Below are 9,580 nucleotides of genomic sequence, written 5' to 3'. Positions count from 1 at the left end.
CACATGGAGAACAGCATGATAATGTGTGTGCATCTTCTCTTGTACATGAAAATAAGTGGATAACACTGAGATTTAAAATGATTACTGGTGTTCCTGCGTACACACACTCTCTCTCTAAAAAAATCTAAAGCTGACGTAAATGTTGTGCAAGGTCACAGGAAACGCTATGTTTGCATTTTTAAATGATCTTTGCAGATGGATTTTATGTTAAGGGAAAATAATAGCTTCATAAATTCAAGAAAAATAAAAACAGTAAAAAGCAGTTAAAGCAACAATAAAATTTATGAGGAGATTGAAATGTAAATACCTCAAATACTTAACAGTATCTCAAAAGTCACTCCCTCTTTGTTTGCATAAAGTTATGGAAAAATCAATTGGTGCCCTCTTTTGTTTTCAAAATTTATTTCTATGATAAATTTGTGCTTCAGATTAAGTGTTGGTTATGATGAGTGTGTAGTGCCTTTGTAGTCCCTGCACAATCTCATTAAATTCCTTCTTCGTTCTTTCTTCTCTGCAAGGGAGTAAATTGATTTATATGAGCTCGCTGCTAATGTTATAGTTCCTTGTCTAGCCCCTTGGGTCCTAATGTTTTTAAAACTCAGTACAATTATGGGAAACATTACACTGGAATGATGACATTAATCATCCCCATAGGGCTTTGAACAGTCTGGGGAGTAATCTTATAGAACCCTGCTGAGGTAAATAAGACCAGTAGTTTGAAATAAATAAAAGAGCAATGAAGCTAATGTGAATGGCTCAAGAACTCCATTATATTCACAATGGTAGTGTTCAGATGGCATAACTGGGTGAAGTGTACTGTAAAGCTGAATTAACTATCACAGCACTGCAGTTCACAATGGTATCCTCTTCTCTCCAGTATGCCTGTCAAGTTGGCTGTGTTTCCAGATCTTTCTTTCATACACCTGTGCTTGCAAGGAGAGCTTATGCTTATGTGAAATGTGGTAAGTTAAGTGGCTTCTGTAGCTAAATTCATTACATATAGTGGTCTAGGAATGCAAAAAAGAACATTTAAATATTAAGCATTGGCATTATTATGAAATAGCTGGAAACATTAGGGGATGCTGTGTGTTGTGATCCTTTGTCACAGGAAAGCTTCTTCAAGTCAATCCATGGCTAAAATCACGTGAGAATACACCAATATTTTATGGTGCTTTTGGGATGAGTTGCCACGTTTGACCCACAGTTAGACACATTCTTTCTCAGTTCGGTGTTAATTACATTAGTGACTTTCGTTAGTGCTTTTCAGACTGAAAAAGACATAGGAAGTGAAGTGATCCCTCTTGTCCAATGAAAAAAGAGAATGAATTTCCTTTAAAGACAGGCACTATATTTGCTAAGGAAGTACTGAATCTAGTGTCCACATCTTTATAGGCACTTTACTTAAAAATAATAATAATTTAAAAACACACACAACTCCCCTCCATGGTAAATTTTTATTTTATCATAACCACTAGATTAAGATGCAAGATAATAGCAGTGTGTGTACACTCTTAAGTTAATCGCTTGATTCCTCACCTACTTGTACAGGAAGAAAATGCTCTTGCCTGATTAGATAAAAATGAATGTGTGCAGGTCTGCAAAGCCAATTCCATGTGATAAAATGGAACTGTGCAGGAGGGCACTTTTATAGAAGCAATATAATTGTAATTTTGTTTGACAGTGAATATTTTAGGCAGTTTCCCCCCCCCTTCCTCTTCCTTCATACTGCATTCTTCAATGGATTATTTTACTGTCCTTTTTTCACTGTTCTCTGATTCTGAAATCCAGTTTCTTGGATGTATTATACTTCTAATATGTTGTTCTTTAATTGTGTAACTCAGTAGTATTGCATTGTTTATGTATGATGCTGGTCTTCATTTTATTTTGTTATAATTCTGTGATCTGCCTTGGCAGTCTCGATGAGAAAGAGGTGAATGAAAAATGAAGTAAATAAATAGATAAACAGTAGAACATTTTCCCAGTCCCACCGGTTGAACAGACTATGATGAATGGAAACCCCTTTCTGTGTCTATCTGGGCATTCAATTTATAGGTTGTTTCTTGAGCAGTTTCAGTGTAAACTGGCAACTTTAACATATTTTTTGCCTGTTTCAAATGTCCCAACGGACTTGGTCAAACTAGCGCTGTTACCTTGAGTTTGCACTGAAACGGATGACATGAAAATATGTAACACAGGCATGTTTTCTGTCAGGAACCCAAGCCTGGGTCCCTCTGAGTCACTGCCTCTTGGGCAAACAAGCAGTGCTCAGATTTGTGGGTCCCTGAGGTTAAGTGCACACAAACAAAAAACCAAACCTTTGAAAAAATATACATATAAGTTTATTGAATGATTTTTTAAAGGATTATCAGTAGGCAACACAGTCTCTAGAATTCACTAGCAAAAAATAATAACAAAGGCTAACTTTTCTATCTAACCCTTTCTAGCTAACACCATTCAGAATATCAGAGTCCAGGCCAGAAGCTTACGCATCTTCTACATAGCAATCCATTGCAATGAAGCTTATCATTGTCAGAGCCACTGTCTCATGGCATAATAAAGTTAGCTTGGCTTCCTTCTTGTCTAAGGCTTAATTATAGTCTCTTGTCTCTGCTGTCAGGTGGTCCTTTGAATCCAATCAGGTCGCTTCTTACTGGAACCCTCTAGAAGATGGTGACATTAGCTCCTGGTTCCCCCCTCCCATCTGGTTACTGAACTGAGTGCAGGTTTCCAGACTAAGCCAATTTACACATTCTTGAATCCAGCCTTAAAAGAATAGTGTCTATGAGGAGGCCTAATTATGAACACCTGCAAGCCAGAGCACACCTACTATTATTCATGATAACCCTTGGGTGTAATTAGGGTGCTCTGCCTCACATTTGCATATGTCCATTGATCATCCAGCCAATTATAGACCTATTAGCTTGCTCAGCATTATAAGTAAACCATATGCTAGTCCAGGGGTGTCAAACCCATTTGTTATGAGGGCCAAATCTGACATAAATAAGACCTTGTTGGGCCGGGCCATGTGTGTCATAAAATGTAATGCCAGGTAGCGGAGATATAAACTTTATAAAGGACACAAACACAAAGGGTCTTTTTTTTACTTAAAATAATAGCATGCTTAGAACATTAGTACTCTTGCAATATTTTATTTAACAGTGTCTGATAACTGATACCTCTTGCTCTGAAATATTGCATCAAAATGTCTGTGCTCTTGCAGTCTTCAGTATGCTGTTCAGGTGTGTATCTGTAAGCTGCAAACCTACGATGGCGCAGCAGCAGCAGAAGTGGAAGAAGAAGCAGGAGACAGCCAGTTCCACTGTGGGCCTGATAGAAGCCTTCCAGGGGCCTGATCCGCCCCCAGTGCTAGTCAATTGCTAGATAGACTTAAATGCTGGATTGAACAAGAAGATATCTTTGTTATAGAACAAGCAAGCTTTAGGGAGGGCAAATCTACTTTGGGTCATTGTCTAATTATGCAACATCTGAGAAATTTTGACTAGTAGATTATATGCTGCCTTTTTTGACCTGAGATCTGCCTTCGACTTTATATTTAGGGGATTGCTATGGGAGAAACTTAAAGCCATGAATATAGATCGTAGACTCTTATATATAATATGAGCCATATATTCGAATACATCCCTCAAAGTTAGATGCAACAGGGCTGGACACCTTTCTAATTCAGTAATAGCAGCAAAAGGAGTAAAACAAGGCTTCATCCTGGCACCAGTGTTGTTTAACCTATATGTTAATAATTTGGCAAGTAACAAAGGTAACATTGATATCCACTCCCCTATTTTAGTAAACAGGAAAATCCCGGCGTTGCTATTTGCCAATGATATGGTACTACTCTCTAGAACCCCAGTGGGTTTGAAAAGAGTGCTTAAGGAATTTAAGTGTTATTTCAAAGAGAGCCGATTAGAGATTAGTTATCAGAAAACTAAAATCATATCCTTCAGCAAAAGTCGGAAAAAAAGGTCTTGGAACATCAATGGCTATAAGTTGGAACAAGTACTGTATTTCAAGTACTTAGGGGTGATGATTCATTCATTTGGGACCAGAACTGCTCATCATAAATATGTCATAGCAATAGGCCAACAATCCACTCAGAGTATTTTAAAATTTGCATGTACCAAAGGAGGTCTCTTAATATCAGCAGCCCTCTGACTATTCCAGCCAAAAACATTGCCCCAACTAATGTATGAGACAATACTTGGACCTCCCTCCTCTTGTTTCATCCCTTTAGAACAATCAAGATTCCTGGGAACATTATTCCAAGTACCCAGTTGTGTTTCCAATGCTAGCTAATATCTTGATTCTGGTTTGGTTAAGGTGGAGGCTAGGGTAAGTCTTGCCTCTATAGGGTTGCCAAGTGAATTTTACTCACCAGCGGGGGAGCCTCGCCGCGCTCCGGAAGCTGTCCCTCGTCGTGCACACGCGCGCCGCCAGCACGTCACCAGAAGTTACGCACAACGCCGATCACGTTGAGGGCGTGGCCCCGATCATCGGAGGGAAAACCATAGAGTTTTCCCTCTGACGATCGGGGCCATGCCCCCAACGTGATCGCCGTGGTTGCATCACCGCTGGTGATGCAGCCACGCTGCGCTTCGGGGGGGGTGGAGTTCCCCCGGGGCCTGATTCCGTGGTGGCGGAAATCGGGCCTCCAAAGCGGGGGTTTACCCGCCCCCACTTGGCAGCCCTATGCCTCTATCAATTTTTGGCTAAATTTAGCTTATCATCCAAAGGGCCTGACACCCTTAGCTCTCCATTACCAATCTTCCTGGGTGAAGAACATTGCAAATTGCAGGATTTTCTTTAGAAAATGTTCTGGAAAAGGGGTTATGATCAAGCAAAAGCAATGGTTAAACAAAGATTGTTTGATATAGAGTGACAAATAGACAATAACAAAATCCCAAATTTTATTATTTCAAATAAACGTAGATTATATTGATGCTCCAGTATCCTATCTCTCCTTTTTGGAGGTACCTAGCCAATGGAGAGCTTTTACATTGGCAAGATGGTGAACTCTCCCCTCTTCGGTTTTGGAGGGGAGATGCAAAAAGATCCCCATGAAGGAGAGAATGTGTCCCTGTGGTACTGAAGAGGTGGAATCAGTTGAGCATATTTTGTTTTATTGCTGTTTTTATCAGGAAATTAGCTCAAATATAATCTCCCCATTGCTTAAAAGATTTTCAAGATGTTCTGATGTTGATATTTCAAAGAAGCTTTTATTGGGTGTTAATCAACAGACTACTATTAGTTGTGAAAAATTTTTTTCAGCAGCTTGTAAAATGTGTCAGGAAATTTGATGTACAGATTTTAAATTTCAGTAAATTCCAACTGTTGTGTTAGCAGGATTGACCTTTTCTATTCTTTACTTTGATCTTTTGATTTGTACTGGTCATAGACTGAATAAATCTTAATCTGAATGATTCCTAGAACAAGAATATTATGGATGAATAATACACAGGCACATTTACAATTAAATGGACAGCGATTATTACTGATGGTGAACTAAGGCTCAGGACAGTGAACATGTCTTTTTAATTGATATATTATGGCATAGATTTTTAAAGATCTTACCATTTTTTATCTGTCCATGGTTGTTTTATGTCCTCTGTTCAGCTTTTGAATGTTGACTCAGTAAAGCCCCCCCCCCCAATTGTGCTTGAATTTTGTCTGAGCTCCCTAGACATTGCTGGCCTACAAGGCATTGTTGGTTACAGGTTTAACAAGAAAAAATAATTTTGTAGCCATAGAGCTACTAGAATGATAAAATTGCCATCATGCTATTTTAGTATTGCATTAAGGAAAATTTATACATTGACTGAGTGCTCTGTGGCAGCTGAAGGGACTTCTGTATTTTTAAAGTTTGCTATGTTTTGTGTTTTTATATTTCAGTTCTACATGTAGCTAATAATCAAATACTTTGTAATTGTGCTCTTTCCTGAATTGTTTCTAGACAAGATTAAAGAAGCAATAACTGATGCTAATAAAGCCGTGGAGTTAGACCCTTCAAATCCTGTGAGTAGTAATGCTTTGTGATCTAACTAGATAGGTCATAATGTATGTGCTTTACCATATGGGGATAGTACCAAAGAACTATGAATGGAGATCCACTCACAGAAATAATCTTCCTTGCTTTCCTTTCTCTACTGTAGTTCTTGAAGAGCTGCTCCTTAGGGTTGGGGAACTGGATCTAGGGGGGAGTGTAGGACAATATGGTGGCCCATTGTGCCTGTGAGTTCAGTGGTACCTGCTAATGTGTTTCCTGGTTCTCACATGCTTTTTTGACAAAGCATTTATGCCCCAAAGCCAGGAGCCAATCTTGGCTTTCCTTCACATCATGGGGGCAGAAGGTGCTTCAAAAGAACCAAGGAGCACCCATTCAGAATCAGTTGCCTCCATCATAGGAAGATGTTTACTTGCAACTTCCTAATATTTTGTGACTTGTCCCAGCAGCCCACGGCAGCCATTTTGTAGTATCTTACATTCTTAGTTCTCTAAATTCCAAGAGGGCTCACAGACTTAACAAGATAAGTATAAGGTAGGTTTTTAATGAGTAGTATTTAACTGTACACATGTTCCAGTTTTCAATTCCTGGTTTTTTTAGTTCTGCTTTTCTATGGAGGTTCAAACCACAAAGGGTAACATCAGCCAGTGGACCCTTGCAAAGTGCTCTCAGGAAAGGGTATTTTGCACTAAAAAAGGTGATTTAAACCACAGTTGTTTTTCATTTAGAGAAAATTGAACTTACTAACTGTGCTTTACTTTTTTGCAGGATGTGTACTGTATCAGAGCTCTTGTTTGGGGTTCAGCAAAAGAAAAGAGAAGAGCCCTTACTGATTTAAACAATAGTTTGAGGCTGCATTCATCACATATTTGCACTTTGATCTTAAGGGGAGCTATTATAAACTCTCTTGGGGCTGTGACTTCTATGCACAATAAAGACCACAGAAAGGTAAATGATGCTCTGAAAGATCTATCGTTTAATTTGCTTATCTCATAATTGTATACATGATGGGTTTTCAGCTGAAGCTCAGCAAGGGGCTGGTCTTGATGGAGGTAGGCACAGACCTTGTTAGTATGATTGTTTATTATAGATCTGATTTAGCCCCATGTAGTTTTATGACATCCTTTTTTATCTAGCCTTTATTAATTTAAAGCCTTTGGTTTATTCATAGAATTGCTAATGCTCAAGTCTGCATTCCACTCATGCCAACGGATAAAGAACAGGACTTGAAAGCTGTGTTTACTATTTAATTTATTTATTTTATTAAACTTATGAATCGCCCACCCTGCAAGCATGCTCTGGGTGATATACAGCCTTATAAAACATTTAAAATACAATCAATATATAATTAAACTTGCCAACAGTAAATCAGTAATTTAAAACCAGTCCAAGATAGTAATATAATAATCCCCCTTTGCCAGTCACACTGCTGTCCCGCAGGGCAGGGCAGGGCAGGGTACGTGGGGGCCATAGGAAAGAAAGGGGGGGTACCAGTCTTAACCTCCCATTGTTGCCCTCAACTAAAATGTAAATGTCTTAGGAGAACAAGCATTGTGCAGCAGTAAAACCATCTAATTTATCTAACCAGTGAGGTCACTAAGTTACAACTTAGTGGGATGTGGGATAGGGCTAAGAGCACCTGTTGCACACTAACGTATTTTGAATCTTATTAACCAAGAATACAGATTATCATTTGAGAGCACTTCTGGTATAGTAAGGGTAGCATCAGAGTAATAGCCAATAGAACTTTCCCACACACTTGTTAGATTTATGAACAAACTATGGTTTGTCTGGTCATGAGGCCCATGCCCTTGCAAGCCTTTCTAATGGCTTGCATTATATCATATAATTTATTTGCAATTAAGAGAATGATGAGGAATCAGTTCCATTGCTGTCATGTTATATATCACATATTCATAGGGACGGCAAATGCACAGATTTTGTTTCAGATGAGATATGATAATAATGGTAACCTCATGACAGGCTTATTATCCAGCTTGGTACACTTTGTTGGATACTTTTCCAATGTGATGAAAATTAAATAATCAGCAATGACTCCCAAGTTTATGGCTTATGATAGCCACTTCAAACATCCTTGTTATCAAGACAATACTTAAACATATCCTTAGTTTGGTTGTATCTCCATGTCCTTAGTTTGGTTGTATCTCAAACAATTATTGGAAAAATATAAATAAGTCAGCCTATGAAATGTTTGTATTATTTTTGTAAATCATTACTGCTTCCTTTATTGTACTGAAACAGAATATACAAAAAAGGAGGTGGGGTGGCACTATATGTCAAGAATGAATACTCTTGCACTGAAATTCAGGATTTTGAGAGTTGCCCTGTTGAAAGTGTGTGGGTAAGGATGGGGGGGGGAGAAGGGGATATTGTTGTGGGGGTATACTACAGACCTCCGAACCAACCAGAGGAACTGGATGATACATTTGTACAACAGCTTGCTAAACTTTCACAGAGACAGGATGTAGTGGTTATGGGAGATTTCAACTATCCAGGTATTTGCTGGAAATCTAACTCTGCTAGGCATGGGGCATCCCGAAGATTCTTGAATAGTCTTGCAAACAACTTCATCTCTCAGAAGGTGGAGGTGGGAACCAGAGGATCTGCTATCCTAGATTTAATCCTGACTAACAGGGAAGAACTGGTTGATGAAATGAATGTTGTGGGATCTACAGGATTTTCCCACCCTGGAGTTGGCAACCCTAGAGATTCCTGGAGATTTTGGGGTGGAACCTGTGGAGGGCAGGGCTTGGAAAGTGAGAGACCTCAGAGGGGTATAATGCCATAGTCCACCCTCCAAAGCCGCCATCTCCTCCAGGAGATCTGACCTTTGTAGTCTGAAGACCAGTTGTAATTCCAGGAGATCTCCAGGCCCCACCTGGAGGTTGGCAAGGCTAATGCTGACAGTATGGACTATTTTTTTTATCTTGATGCAGTCAGGAAGACCACACAAGGCAGAATTTAAAGCAAAAACCTTAATTTTCTGTTCTTCTTACAGCCCCTTGCCCTTCTTTTTCCTCTATCCTGTTTCTTTCCTCCTGCTTTCAGTCTAATGGAGTCTAGTTTGCCAGCAACAGACTATGGATTCTTTAACATCAACGTTAGAATGAAGAACAGGTGTTAAAATACAGCAAAGGTGTTTTATATATAGAACTTATATAAGTGTTTTGCTTTCCATTAGGCTTTTAGTCTCTGCCCGGATAGTCAGAAATTCTTTGATGTGCAAGATTTTAATAGTCCTAAAATGTCATCTTTCTATGACAGGTGAGTATGAGCAGATGTTGCATCCAGGATAAAATTATATAGCTATATTAAAGTCAAGCTATTTCCCTTGTATCTGTGGTTTTCCCCACACATGTAGTTTCTGGCGGTTGTGTGCCAGTACTGCCTCTGGCTTTTTCCCCCTTTAAAAGTGCCCGTAAAAAACCTTGAGAAATAGCTAGGAAAGACCGAAGTGACCACTAGAGGGAGCAAAACACACGGGGAAAAGAAAAACAACAAGGTAGTACGGGCACATAACCGATGAAATAACATGTGCGCAGGCAT

The 9,580-nt window shown here is 39.2% G+C and overlaps 1 long non-coding RNA gene across 1 annotated transcript; it reads left to right on the top strand.

The window, feature by feature from the left end:
• Positions 1 to 5,960: 5,960 nt before the first annotated feature.
• LOC107114032 lies at positions 5,961 to 9,272 on the top strand. Its single transcript, XR_001482636.1, has 3 exons — positions 5,961 to 6,024; positions 6,782 to 6,961; positions 9,216 to 9,272. It is a non-coding gene; the product is annotated as an uncharacterized LOC107114032 (long non-coding RNA).
• Positions 9,273 to 9,580: the final 308 nt, after the last annotated feature.

Source organism: Gekko japonicus, unplaced genomic scaffold (genome assembly GCF_001447785.1).
Source record: "Gekko japonicus isolate JY-2015 unplaced genomic scaffold, Gekko_japonicus_V1.1 scaffold1334, whole genome shotgun sequence".
NCBI lineage: Eukaryota > Metazoa > Chordata > Lepidosauria > Squamata > Gekkonidae > Gekko > Gekko japonicus.
Note: the sequence above shows the minus strand (reverse complement) of the source record. Positions and strands in the feature narration are given on the sequence as shown.